This window comes from Crassostrea angulata, chromosome 2, assembly GCF_025612915.1.
Source record: "Crassostrea angulata isolate pt1a10 chromosome 2, ASM2561291v2, whole genome shotgun sequence".
NCBI classification, from domain to species: domain Eukaryota; kingdom Metazoa; phylum Mollusca; class Bivalvia; order Ostreida; family Ostreidae; genus Magallana; species Magallana angulata.
The window spans coordinates 10,775,773-10,789,369 of NC_069112.1; positions in this window are offsets into that span (position 1 = coordinate 10,775,773).

Sequence of the window (13,597 nt, forward strand, 5' to 3'; positions counted from 1 at the left end):
ACAATGGATAATGCATTCTGCACATGTAATACAGTCTTTAGAGAATGCATTCTGCTCATTTATTTCAGCCATTAGAGTTGTTGTCACGTCGTTTACGAGAATTTTCTAATGTTTGAATTAAACGGGATTAATCTATTCTTGATAAAGGAAGAAATGACAAAATACGTAACATGTAAATTTATTCAGTATCAAGTCGATGACTTATATTTTCACAACTCTAACATTCATAAGTCATTCATACGCTCTCTGTGGTCTAGATTTAATGGAATACAGAAATTATACATGCACCAGAATTATCATACGAATACTTACATCCCATGCATTGTGTACATTTGGATTCCCCGTACAATCACTAAGTGCCGTTTGATTTCAGGATTTCCTTATAAATTGTTCATTCCGCTCTATATTTAGCAGACAATAAGAATGAGGTCCGATGTACATTTACACCAGTTTCTATTTGGGTTGAGTGTAAAGTTTTGGAGTTAGAATTTTTTTCTACAGTACAAGTCAAGCAAGGCAACTGAAACCCAAAAGCCCAAAAAATTATAACTCCGCAAAAAATGAACGCGATGGTCTGGTCTTTGGTACACTATTTTATTAGGACATGAAGTTGATGTTCAAGACAAAACGAGTTTAGAAAACTGAATGACTGATGACTGAAAATGGGGGGGAAAAAAAGGGGAGGGGGGAGGTGTTACGGTAGCTTCTAAATTACATTGTAAATAAATGCTATCAAACATTGAACGATTTTCTTGGGGCGTTTTTTTTTTTTTTAATTTCTTTTGGTATGTTGCGTATGAAGGCTTCAGATAAAAATATCAAAGTCAAAGGTCATAGGTCAAGGTTATATTAGGAATAAAAATTAAAACAACACTTGTGTTATTTTTCATAGTCTGTAAGGAAGATCAATGCATGTCACTATGGACGGCTCTAAAGGGGGGGGTCAAAGGTCAAGGTCAAAGGTAAAGGGTCAAGGTCAAAGGTAAAGGGTCAAGGTCACTCTGAATTTTCGAACATTCATTCTTCAAAGAGAGAAAACTCTTGGGGAAAAAAAACACAAATCGGTTTAGGGGGGTCAAAGGTCAAGGTCAAAGGTAAAGGGTCAAGGTCACTCTGAATTTTCGAACATTCATTCTTTAAAGAGAGAAAATTCTTTCGAGAATAATTTTAGTTTTCAAGTTATAATAGTCATTTTTAGGCCCCTCAAACCCCTTTAAGGTGTCAAAAAGTAGCCCCTCGGAGCATGTTTTATAAATTGTACTTTTCGATCTGAACAATAAACCGAAAAAATTTTGAAAATCGGATAAATAGTAAAAAAGTTACAAATTATAGGCTGTTTTTATCTTTGGCCCCTCCAGACCCCTTATTTTTTGCAATATTATTCCTAGGACACTTTTCAGGTCTGCGCATTGCGTTTATCATTATGTAGATGAAATATTAAAAGCTACACTCTAAAACTATGCGAGAAAACGTAAAACGCGTGAATTAGTACTGTTTCTTATTAAGGTCTTCCGTTCCAGCGGAAGACCTTATTGTTTTCGTACTGTTTCTTATTATTAAGGTCTTCCGTTTCCAACGGAAGACCTTATTGTTTTCGTTCGGTTTCTTTTTCCCTATTATTATTATTAAGGTCTTCCGTTTCCAACGGAAGACCTTAATGTTATTGCTTTGTTTCTTTTTCCCTATTATTATTATTATTTTTCTGCCTTTTTTTGTGCACGCGATTTCTCAGAAACGGCTCCGCCGATTTCAATCAAATTCTAGGATGTGATAGATAGTGGTTTGAACTTGATTGGAAATTTTTTGTATTGATGACGTCATATCTGTTTTTGAGATATTGAGATTTTTCTAATTTTTTTATGGGTATTTTGTCTTCTGTTGTTCTCCTAAACTATAAGAGATATTGAGCTCAAATTTTTACGGTAGGTAAAGGAAAGATTGAAGTTTTGCATGATTGTTGTTTTGTATGTTTAGCACTACTAACGCCAAAGCTCGCTATGGCTCGAAAATTGACATTAAAAAAGCGTCGTGAATTTTTGTGCTTTTCTCTCTTTATCTCTTTTCTGGAAAATATTTTGTTAAAACATGTAATGTAAAAAAAGTTTATTTTTACAAGACCTTTCTGCTGATATCAAGAAAAAGGGGCTGGCCCCTCAAATTAGGGACCTAGAAGGCTCTAAAGTCTTTTCCCCATAACTCTTTACCGAGGGATATTTTGTAATAAATTATAGAATCAAATATGTTTATCCTACAGTTATGAAGCCAAGCAGTATAACGAGTTTCTCATATGTTACGTAATTATTGGTTTTTAGGGGTCAAAAGTCCAAAACTTTGATCACCTATATCTCAAAAAGGAAAAATATTTTGAAATGCAGTATAAAAGAAAAGATGCTCAAAATGATGTACTTAACAACATGCAACCTAAAAAATTTGGTTCAGCGGCCCCAAAAAGGAGATAAGGGACCGGGCCCTAAAACATTCTTTCTCAGATATCTCAAGAATAGTAACGAATTTCTGAACACTTGTTGAACAAAATGTCTTTATAATTAAATGACCTTTCATTTGATACCAAGAAAAAGGGGCTGGCCCTTAATATAAGGGACCTAGAGGGCTCTAAAGTCTTTTCCCCATAACTCTTTACCGAGGGATATTTTGTAATAAATTATAGAAGCAAATATGTTTATCTTACAGTTATGAAGCCAAGCAGTATAACGATTTTCTCATATGTTACGTAATTAGGGATTTTTAGGGGTCAGAAGTCCAAAATTTTGACCACCTATATCTCAAAACGGAAAAATATTTTGAAATGCAGTATAAAAGAAAAGATGCTCATAATGATGTCCTTAACAACATGCAGCCTAAAAAAATTGGTTCAGCGGCCCCAATAAGGAGATAAGGGACCGGCCCCTGAAATATTCTTTCTGAGATATCTCAAGAATGGTAACGGATTTCTGAACACTTGTTGAACAAAATGTCTTTATAATCAAATGACCTTTCATATGATACCATGAAAAAGGGGCTAGCCCCTAATATTAGGGATCTAGAGGGCTCTAAAGTCTTTTTCCTATAGTTCTTTACCGAGGGGTATTTCGTAATAGATTATAGAAGCAAATATGTTTATCTAATAGTTGTGTAGCCTAACATTATAATGATTTTTCTCATGTGTTACGTAATTAAGGATTTTTAGGGGTCAAAAGTCCAAAAATGTGATAACATATCTCAAAAAGAAAAAAAATATTTTGAAATGCAGTATAAAAGAAAAGATGCTCAAAATGATGTACCTAATAACATGCAACCTTACAATTTTTGTTCAGCGGCCCCAATAAGGAGATAAGGTCCGGCCCCTTAAATATTTTTTCTAAGATATCTCAAGAACGGTGACGAATTTCTAAACACTTGTTGAACAAAACTCTTAAACCTGAAACAAAATAGTATCAGGCACTTAAAATGTTTATTCCTCTTTTCCCGTTTTAAATCATGTATAGCTGTTAAATAGCAAAACCAAGATCGAACATAAATCTCAATTTCTAAAATCAGACGGAAGACCTCCTCGTTGCTCGCAACGAGATCGTGTCTAGTTATTATTATTATTTATTATTAAGGTCTTCCGTTTCCAGCGGAAGACCTTATTGTTTTCGTACTGTTTCTTATTATTATTATTATTTTTTTTTTCCAAATTTTGTGCACGAGATTTCTCGGAATCTATTTGATCGATCTCAACCATTTTTTCACAGATGTTAGGGCGTGATCTAAACTTAATACATTTTTCTTAATTTTATCGTAGTCACTTCCGGTACCGAATTGTCGGCCATTTTCTAATTTTTGACGACCCATTTTGTGCAGCTATAAACTCGGAAACCATAAGAGATATGAATATGAAATTTTCAGGATAGGTAGACGATAGTTTGAAGTTGTGCAGCATGTAGTTGTTTAATGCCTGTTGCGCCATTTCTTGGAGCTCGCCTGGGCACGAAAATTGGGTATGAATTTTAATTCAAAATTTTCACACGTTTTGATTTATATCTTTTCATCAGTTGATATTTTGTTAAGACATATATAACAAAACTGGTAGGTAATCAAAAGTTCTTTCCAACAAAATCAAGAAAAAGGGGCTGGCCCCTTTATTTAGGGGCCAAGGCACTCTTAAACTCTATTACAAATAACTTAAATACGATAAAGATTTTGTAATGCATTATAGAAGGAAAGTTGTTGATCGTACCAATATCTATTAGAAAAAATTATTGCCACGCCCATTTATTACGTAATTAGGGATTTTTAGGGGCCAGAGTACTTACACTTTGACGCAATATAACTAGAGAAGTAGACATATTTTGTTAGGCATCATAGAAGAGAAAATGTTTGAATTTATGATTTAAATCGATTCCAATTATCAAAACACGAATTTCCGTCCCAATTAAGGATTTAGAGGGCTGGCCCCTAAAATATTCAAACATTTGTATCTCAAAAATGAACAACTATTTTAAATAGATGTCAGAACAAAAAATGTTAGAATTTGTGAGACCTTTCGATTGAATTGAAGAAAAAGGGGCTGGCCCCTTAAATTAGGGGCCAAGACACTCGTAAACTCTATTACAAATAACTTAAAAACGATAAAGATTTTGTAATGCATTATAGAAGCAAAGTTGTTGATCGTACCAATATCTATTAGGAAAAATCATTGCCACGCCCGTTTATTACGTAATTAGGGATTTTTAGGGGCCAAAGTACTTAACCGTTGATGCAATATATCTAGAGAAGGAGACATATTTTGTTAAGCATATTGGAAGGGAAAATGCTTGCATTGATGATTCTCATCGATTCCATCAATCAAAATACCAATGTCTGTCCCCATTAGGGATCTAGAGGACTGGCCCCTAAAAAATATTCAATCATCTGTATCAAAAAAAAAATTGATCAACAGTTTTAGATACTTGTAAGAACAAATATTGTTAGTATTTGTGAGACCTTTTGAATGAACTCAGGAAAAAGGGGCTGACCCCTTACATTAGGGGCTAAGCCACTCGTAAAGTCTTTTTCACATACCTTAAAAACAATCAAAATTTTGTAATGCATTACAGAAACAAAGTTTTTGATCATAACAATATCAGTTTGTAAAACTCATTCCCACACCCATTGATGACGTAATTTGGGATTTTAGGGGACTAAACTCTTAAATCTTTGATATGCAAAATGTGAAAAAGCAAAACACTTTGTTACGCATTATAAAGGATATTGACAATCGTTTTTATTATCTGAAAGGGAGTGTTTTAGGTGGAATTCTGAAATATCATTTAAATATCGTTTAAAAATTGAACGGAAGACCTACTCGTTACTCGTAACGAGATCGTATCTAGTTATTATTATTTTTTTCCACAAATTTTGTGCACGCGATATCTCAAAAACTATTCGACCGATTTCGACCATTTTTTCACAGATGATTGCCAGTGATCATAATTCTAGAAGTCTTTTGAAATTTTGAAATCGTCACTTCCGGTTCCGATTTACGGCCGATTTTGTAATTTTTTTCAACCCATTTTGTGCAGACATAAACTCAGGGACTATTAGAGATATAATTATGAACTTTTCAGGATAGGTAGATCATAGTTTGAAGTTGTGCACAAAGCAGTTTTTTTACTCCAGTGGCGCCATTTCTTTGAGCTCGCCTAGGCTCGAAAATTAAGTACGAATTTTGCATCAAAATTTTCATACATTTTTATCTGTATCTTTTTATCAGTTAATATTTTGATAAGACATATATAACAAAAGTAGAAGATAATCAAAAGTTCTTTCCAACAAATTCCAGAACAAGGGGCTGGCCCCTTAAATTAGGGGCCAAGAGACTCGTAAACTCTATTATAAATAACTTAAAAATTATAAAGATTTATTAATGCATTATAGAAGCAAAGTTGTTGATCGTAACGATATCTATCAGGAAAAATCATTGCCATGCCCATTTGTTACGTAATTAGGGATTTTTAGGGGCCAGAGTACTTAAACTTTAACGCAATATATCTAGAGAAGGAGACATATTTTGTTAAGCATCGTAGAAGAGAAAATGCTTGCATTAATGATTCTCATCGATTCCATCAATCAAAATACCAATGTTTGTCCCCATTAAGGGTCTAGAGGGCTGGCCCCTAAAATATTAAAACATTTGTATCTCAACAATTATAAACAATTTTAAATAGGTGTAAGAACAAAACATGTTAGAATTAGTGAGACCTTTTGATTGAATTCAAGAAAAAGGGGCTGGCCCCTTCAATTAGGGGCCAAGAGACTCGTAAACTCTATTACAGATAACTTAAAAATGATAAAGATTTTGTAATGCATTATAGAAGCAAAGTTGTTGATCGTAACAATATATATCAGGAAAAATCATTGCCACGCCCATTTATTACGTTAAAAGGGATTTTTAGGGGCCAAAGTACTTAAACTTTGACGCAATATATCTAGAAAAGGAGACATATTTTGTTAAGCATCGTAGAAGAGGAAATGTTTGCATCGATGAATTTAATCGATTCCATTAATCAAAACACCAATGTTTGTCCCCTTTAAGGATCTAGAGGGCTGGCCCCTAAAATATTCAATCATTTGTATCTAAAAAACGAACAACAATTCTAGATAAGTGTAAGAACAAAAAATGTTAGTAGTCGTGGGACCTTTTAAATGAATTTAAGAAAAAAGGGCTGGCCCCTTAAATTAGGGGCCAAGACACTCGTTAAGTCTATTACACATATCTTAAAAACGATCAAGATTTTGTAATGCATTATAGAAACAAAGTTGTTGGTCGTAACAATATCAGTTTGTGAAACTCATTTCCAAACCAATTGATGACGTAATTAGAGATTTTAGGGGGCTAAAATCTTAAACCTTAAATGTGCTGTATGTGAAAAAGCAAAATTCTTTGTTAAGCATTTCAAGGGATATTGACAATGGTATGCATTATCTGAGAGGGAGTGGTTAAGAGGGGAATTCTAAATTTTCATTGATATTTTAATCGTATCGTTTAAAAATTGAACGGAAGACCTACTCGTTACTCGTAACGAGATCGTATCTAGTTATTTTTATTATTATAATTATTATAACAGTTTATTTTGTGCTTTGAATTATAAATCTGTAAAACACAACACTTGGGGTTCAAAAAGCTGGACTAAAATCTGTACACTAGCAACTGTAGAAGTCTTTGGGAATAGGTAATCTCGTGATTCATAAACTGACAGTGAAATGGCAAAGTATGCTAAATTGTGTTTTGATGCTTATTGCTAATTTCTTACATCCTTAACATACGTTTTACATTGAACAAATTAAAGAAATTAAGATTAAAAATCTGTATTTCCCAGTTCAGTGAAAATCAGTAGAATTTACCGGGACGGGAAATAACGCTATTTACCATCGGTAATTCCTAGCACTGGTATTTCCCGGGCAACCCCAGACCATACCGCTATGCAAACAGGAAAACACAGGAGAAAAATCTTCTTTGATCTGCCTAATTCTTTCATATCTTTATGAGGTCCTTATCATCTATTACATATGTGTGATCTAATGGTGTTCTTAAATATGATAAAAGAGGGTTTATATTCTAATAATTTTTAATAATTAGTAAATATTAATATATTAATAATAATTTGTATTAAATTTTAATTTTTTTAATTATAGATGCCAAAAAGAAAGAGGGCTGTAAATGCTAGAAAGCAACGAGAAAAAGACAGATACAAGAAAAGACAGCAGAGACAGACAAAACAAGCTGCTCAAGATGTGTCAGAAGTGCAGATAATGTCATATTCCTCTGTCCCCTGGGGGACAGATGATGAAGCTATCACAGCTTCTCCCGGTATTCTTCCGGGGCTTGGTTCTATGGGGTTTCCACTTAAAGAGGAAAAACCCCTGGCCAGGGTGCAGGCCTCGCCTCGAGTGAAAATGCATTCACCTGCCCTGAGGTTGCCATCTCCTCGGGGAAGTCTGTTTGTCCGTGAGCAGGACAAGGCACCTTTCCCTGACTCCCTAGAAAGGGTTTGTGCTCCACCGAGGGTTCCTGGACCGGACACCGTGCACGTGTCTGGACCAACAGGCGCAACTGGAAACCTCTATGTATGGAGGGACCAGCCGGAAAACAAAAGATGAGGGCTACTTGACGGTAAACAAAAAGGAAACTGAAAGGAAAACAATGATATATATAAACTAGAGCAGAGCTCGTGGCAAAGCCCAGAGTAGGTCTTCCGTTGTTGCTGCGAGTTGAAAATATATGTTATATGGTGTCAAACGATTATAATGACTATACTTTCAGTTCTGCTTTTGTTGTAAAAACGTGTTGTGATTGAAAGCCTGTATATAAAACGTGTTTTGAAACAAAGAAAGGAAGAAAATATTTTAGGAAAACTATTTGTCGAGCAGAGTTTATGTAATTGTTTCAAACATTCTTTAAAAAGTGAGATGTTTAACGGCGAGTTAAATTTTCAAGGGTAGCAAGCATTGTTATAAACAGTATGTACTCATGATTCATGTCAGGAATTGTATTTCTTTTTTAAACTGAACCCGCCTACAAAACACGTAAACCTTTCTCAAAGATAACTTCTATATTAAAATATTTCTATTTTTTTAAGACTATGTGCAAGTTTAGAATTGCGTGCTGACAAAATTTACAGACCATAAAACGTACTACTACACCAAAAAAGCGTGCGGCCTACGTGCGAGAAACGTTTCGTGTAAACCTTTTAGAGTTTCATGTAAACCGTTTAGCGTTTCGGGCAAAGCGTGTAAATCGTTTCGAGCAAAGCGTGCGAGAACCGTGTGAAACGTTCATCAGATTTCATTTGGAACTCTCTGACAAGTTAATTGTTTCAAAATGGCGCCCGTGTTTTACATTACTTTAACAAAATTGAGCGAATTTTTAACAAACAAAAGAAAGGTATATATATCAAAAGACGACTAGTAACAGATAATTACATGTATATTTAACGTTTTCATGCGATGTTTCAGTACTGAAACAATATTAAAATTCGCTATACATAAAAAATATTAAATACAGTTAGCGAAACATGATTTCTATCGGAACAAACCTAAATCAACTTTAACTTGCACGATCATGTTTTGATAAGCATGTATTTTTATTATTTATTTACATCGATAACTCTTACTGAGACCATTCGGCTGTGTACAAGCAGCACACATAACCTCGGACATCGGGTGAGACCTGCACCTGGCTAAACCTGTCAATCAAACTCTGTGTATTTGTTTTCATTGGATGGTCAGGCGTCTCTCTTTTGTCAAAAGCCAATGGAAAAATAATGACTTCAAGGTAATCGGAATACGTATTTGATGAAGCACACAATTTAAATGATAGAAAATTTATTAATTATTTGAACAAAATTAAATGTAAACATAGAAAGGTTATAAAAAAATTAATTATTATGGGAATCTATACGCATGGTACTCAATTCAAATAGATTATATTATGATTTTATTATTTTATGTAGTAAAATCACCCTTCCAACTGTTACTCAATTACATAACAATTGATGACCTGGGGCTATAAATGTTTTGAGCTGTGTGCGCTGAAGCGACACAAGATTCTCGGTCGCATGCGGCAATTGAATTAACACAGACTGGCCGAATAAACAAAGGGGTGGAAAAGTGAAACAAAATGTTACACATAAGAAACCACCAAAAATGATTTTCGACAGATCTTGCTATCTTTTCTCCAATTAAAAAAAAAATCCAGCGCGAGCACCTGTCAGCGGGGCGGGAGGAGGGGGGGGGGGGGCAGCAATGAGTTCGCTTCCACAATGAAACTACAGTAGTGACCGATAGAATCTAATCTAAAGTTGTTTAAACTCATGTGAATATTTTTTAAAATAATCATCGAATGCCTCAATTCAGGGCATTCCTTTATCGTGCTAGCACCTACTGCAAACATGTAACATGGAACTTTGATTATAATTTGATTTGATTTTTAAACTACCTTATACGCTATCGTATAAATCAATGCTTAATCAACTGTACAAGTAAAATAAATTTATCTTTTCATTTTAAACCAATATAATAGTTGAAAACATAATAAAATATAGTTGTGTCCGTGCAAAATATGAAACATAAACGCGTCATAAGGTACATGTAGAAGAACACGAACCGACCGCGGATCACTTATCCACTCGCGCCGGATTTCCTCAGCCATGTGCGAGGGATGATCATCATTTAAATGTTTAATATTTGAGGGGGGGGGGGGGTGTTGATTTAAAACATTAATTGTACAGTTTTTAAAGTAGTTTACATAATCAAACCAACCATTAGTTTATGTCTAACGATTTTTCCGATTTGGAGTAATATCGTTCATTAATATTCATTTACACTCAAATATTTAATTAAATATATACAAGTAGGACAAACTTTTATAACATAAAATTAAAACAGTTCTTGTATATACGGCTATATTAACTCAAACACGTTCATATGCATGTAAGTGTAAGTCGCGGTGTGCGAATCTTGTGTATTAAATAACCGCTTACCGCTAGGTAATGCAGCCGTCGCTGATCTCCTCGGCCGTGGGCAAAGAATATATTTCGTAAAGGTACAACGCACAGAAACGCACAGCTCACAACCAAGGAAGATTTGAAAAGTTTGCAATATAATGACCTTACTCTATCAAATAGAAGTTATATATTTTAAACTTAAACCCCACAATTGATCTATGTCTATTATTGCTTTAGAGAATGACATTGCTTTTATTAATTAAATGAACTATTTCTTACTTGACATCCAATCGTTTAATCCACAAAAGATTTTGTGTAATCAAAACTAAAACAATTCTTGAGTTCGCGGCTAAATAAACTCATATATAAGAGACGCAACTCTCGTGTATTAGATAACCGCTGACCGCTAGGTAGTCCAGCCGCGAGCATGGTGACCGATTTTCTCGGCCGGGGGCGAGGGAGAGCTTACGTAATGGTACACACACACACAGCTCTGATTCAAGGTAGATTTTAAATGCATGGAGTTAATAAATAAAATGTAATGCATAGAGTTTTTGAATTCCATATTTTGTGGTTAAAAAGAAAAGAAAAAGAATGTTTTGTTTTCCAATTGCCGTTTTTAATGATTGTGCACTATAAGAACTTAACAACAATGACTTAAACTCCAAAAAAAAAAGCATGCACTCCAACAAAAAAAAAATTCTGATAAATTAATGCCTCCTGTATAAACCAGCATACTTTCTGCGGCAACTTTATGCCAGTTGTACGCACAAAGACTTTCGTTAACTTGTCAAATGAAAACAGGTACATGTCAACATATAAAGCTTTTTACACTCATACTACACAAATCACTTACAAAATAATATTGTTACGACCTTTATGAGATCCCAACAAACAACTTTTCCAGCGACATCCATATCAAAATCCAAACCGTTTTTGAGTTATTAAGCAAAAACTTTTAGGGGCTATTGGCCCTTAATTTAAGGGGCCAGCCCTTTTTTATTGGTGTCAAATGAAAGCCCTTGATATTCTGCACAACTTTTATTCTACATGTCTTAACAAAATATTTTTCGTTAAAAAGATATAAAGGAAAATATGTCTAAATTTTTGCACTTTTTGGAATCCTGTTTTTTGACCCCTTACCTTTTCCTAAATAAGGAACGTAATCCAAAAACAAAAACCGATGTATACAACTTCAATGTCTTTGTTATTCAAATTCGTTGGATTCCTTTTCCCTGCTATCATAGTCTCGGAGCCTTTGTCTGGAAACCAAAGGCCCTAAAAATTTTTAAAAGGGGAATAACTCGTTAACGGAAAGGGAATTCTAACTTTTATGAATTGATGAAGATAGTGTTTTGTAAAGTCCATTAGCCCTGAAAAGTTGAGCAAAATCCGTTCAGAAATGAGCACGATATCAAGCCTCAAAGTTCGCGTCTAGGAAGAAAAAAAAAAAAGAAAAATAAGAATAATCTTAACCCGCACAATAATAGAAAGGTCTTCCGTTGGAAACGGAAGACCTTAAAAACAATGAAATAAAATATGAGAATGATATGAATGAAACACAATCAATTTCTGAAGATGACATTAAAGACAAATTGGTGGGAACAAATGCAGAAAATAATGTAGAAGGTAACATGGATAAAGCAAATGCAGGTCAGTGTTTGGAGACATTAAACGTAAGAAACAATCAAATAAGTTGTTCTGTTCCAAGGTTCATTTCATCAAACCAATCCATTGTTTTTTAAAACTCTGGAACACAATTTGTTGCAAATTGTCTGGCAGGATTGGCATATCACAAACTTAAAAATGCACAAAATTGGACAACAATGGATATGGACAGAGTTTTGATGACTGGAGATGAATTGTACACATTTTTGCAACGAAGCTCATCCATCAATGACAGGTACCTGCTTGTGGAAGAATTGCCACACCTCTTTGAATGTTTCAATCAGTCGTATGAATTTCTTGCAAATGAATCACTTGCAAGTGTTATAATGGCTGATGATGGGATAAATTATGCAGCATTTAATGCATTACCACTTGATGAAGCCGTTCAGATTGCTCTTACAGACACTGACGGCTTTTTTGTGTGCTTTGGTGGAAATACTTTGCTAATAGGAAAGTTACAAAATGGCTTCTTTTCTTTTGACTCCCACTCAAGGTCTACTGAAGGAATGTTAAGTATATTTGGAAAGAGCACAAGAGTTTTGCTTCAGAGTGTAGAAGAAGTATTTTCACATATTCAAAATCTAGCACTTTCAATGGGATATTCAAAAAGTGTTGAATGTAATTTGACTGGTGTTTCCTGCAAAATGAACTACATAGAAAATGACAGCTGTTTGCATATGACGGGAGATATCGTTACAGATTTTGAACAATCAAATATACCTGTTGAAAGTTCTTTTGAAGCTGGTAATGGAAAAGATGATTTGATTTTTATCGGCCAAGATCAGTTCAGTTTCTCCCCTCTGACTGCTAGCTTGAAGAAAGACCTTTGTCAAAAAGTGAATGTTCCTTACATTAGCGATTCTGCTGCAATACAGTTTTCTAGATCAACTATGACAACACCAAGACAGGAAAAGGAGATTTTAGGTGATGGCAACTGCTTTTTTAGAGCTGTCTCTTTCTGCCTTACAAATTCGGAAGATTTTTACAACGTAATGCGCAGTGCTGTTTGTCAGCATATTATTGGAAACAAAGAGTTATTTGAACCATTCTTAAATGGTGAACAGTCTATTGAAAATCATCTTAAATCCTCCAAGATGTCACAAGAAGGAACGTGGGCTACTGAGGTTGAAATATTTGCTACAGCTCACTTACTGAATATTGATATATATACATTCTCTTGAGGGCGTTGGATCAGATTTTTAGTCAGTGATGTAGAACCTTCAGAGCAAAGCAAAACTGGTGCAATTTATTTAAACCACCATCAGCAAAATCCTTACAATGTCGTCCTTTCAATAAATGGACATGAGTCAGACATGACACAAAAGCAAAATGATGAAATTGTAAATGAGTATGAAAAGCGATACCGAAGTTGAATACGTTTACGAGGAATCAGACAAACATTACAGGAAAAGGAGAACAAGACTAGATATGCGGAGAAACGTAAAGAATCTTGAAGGAAAAGA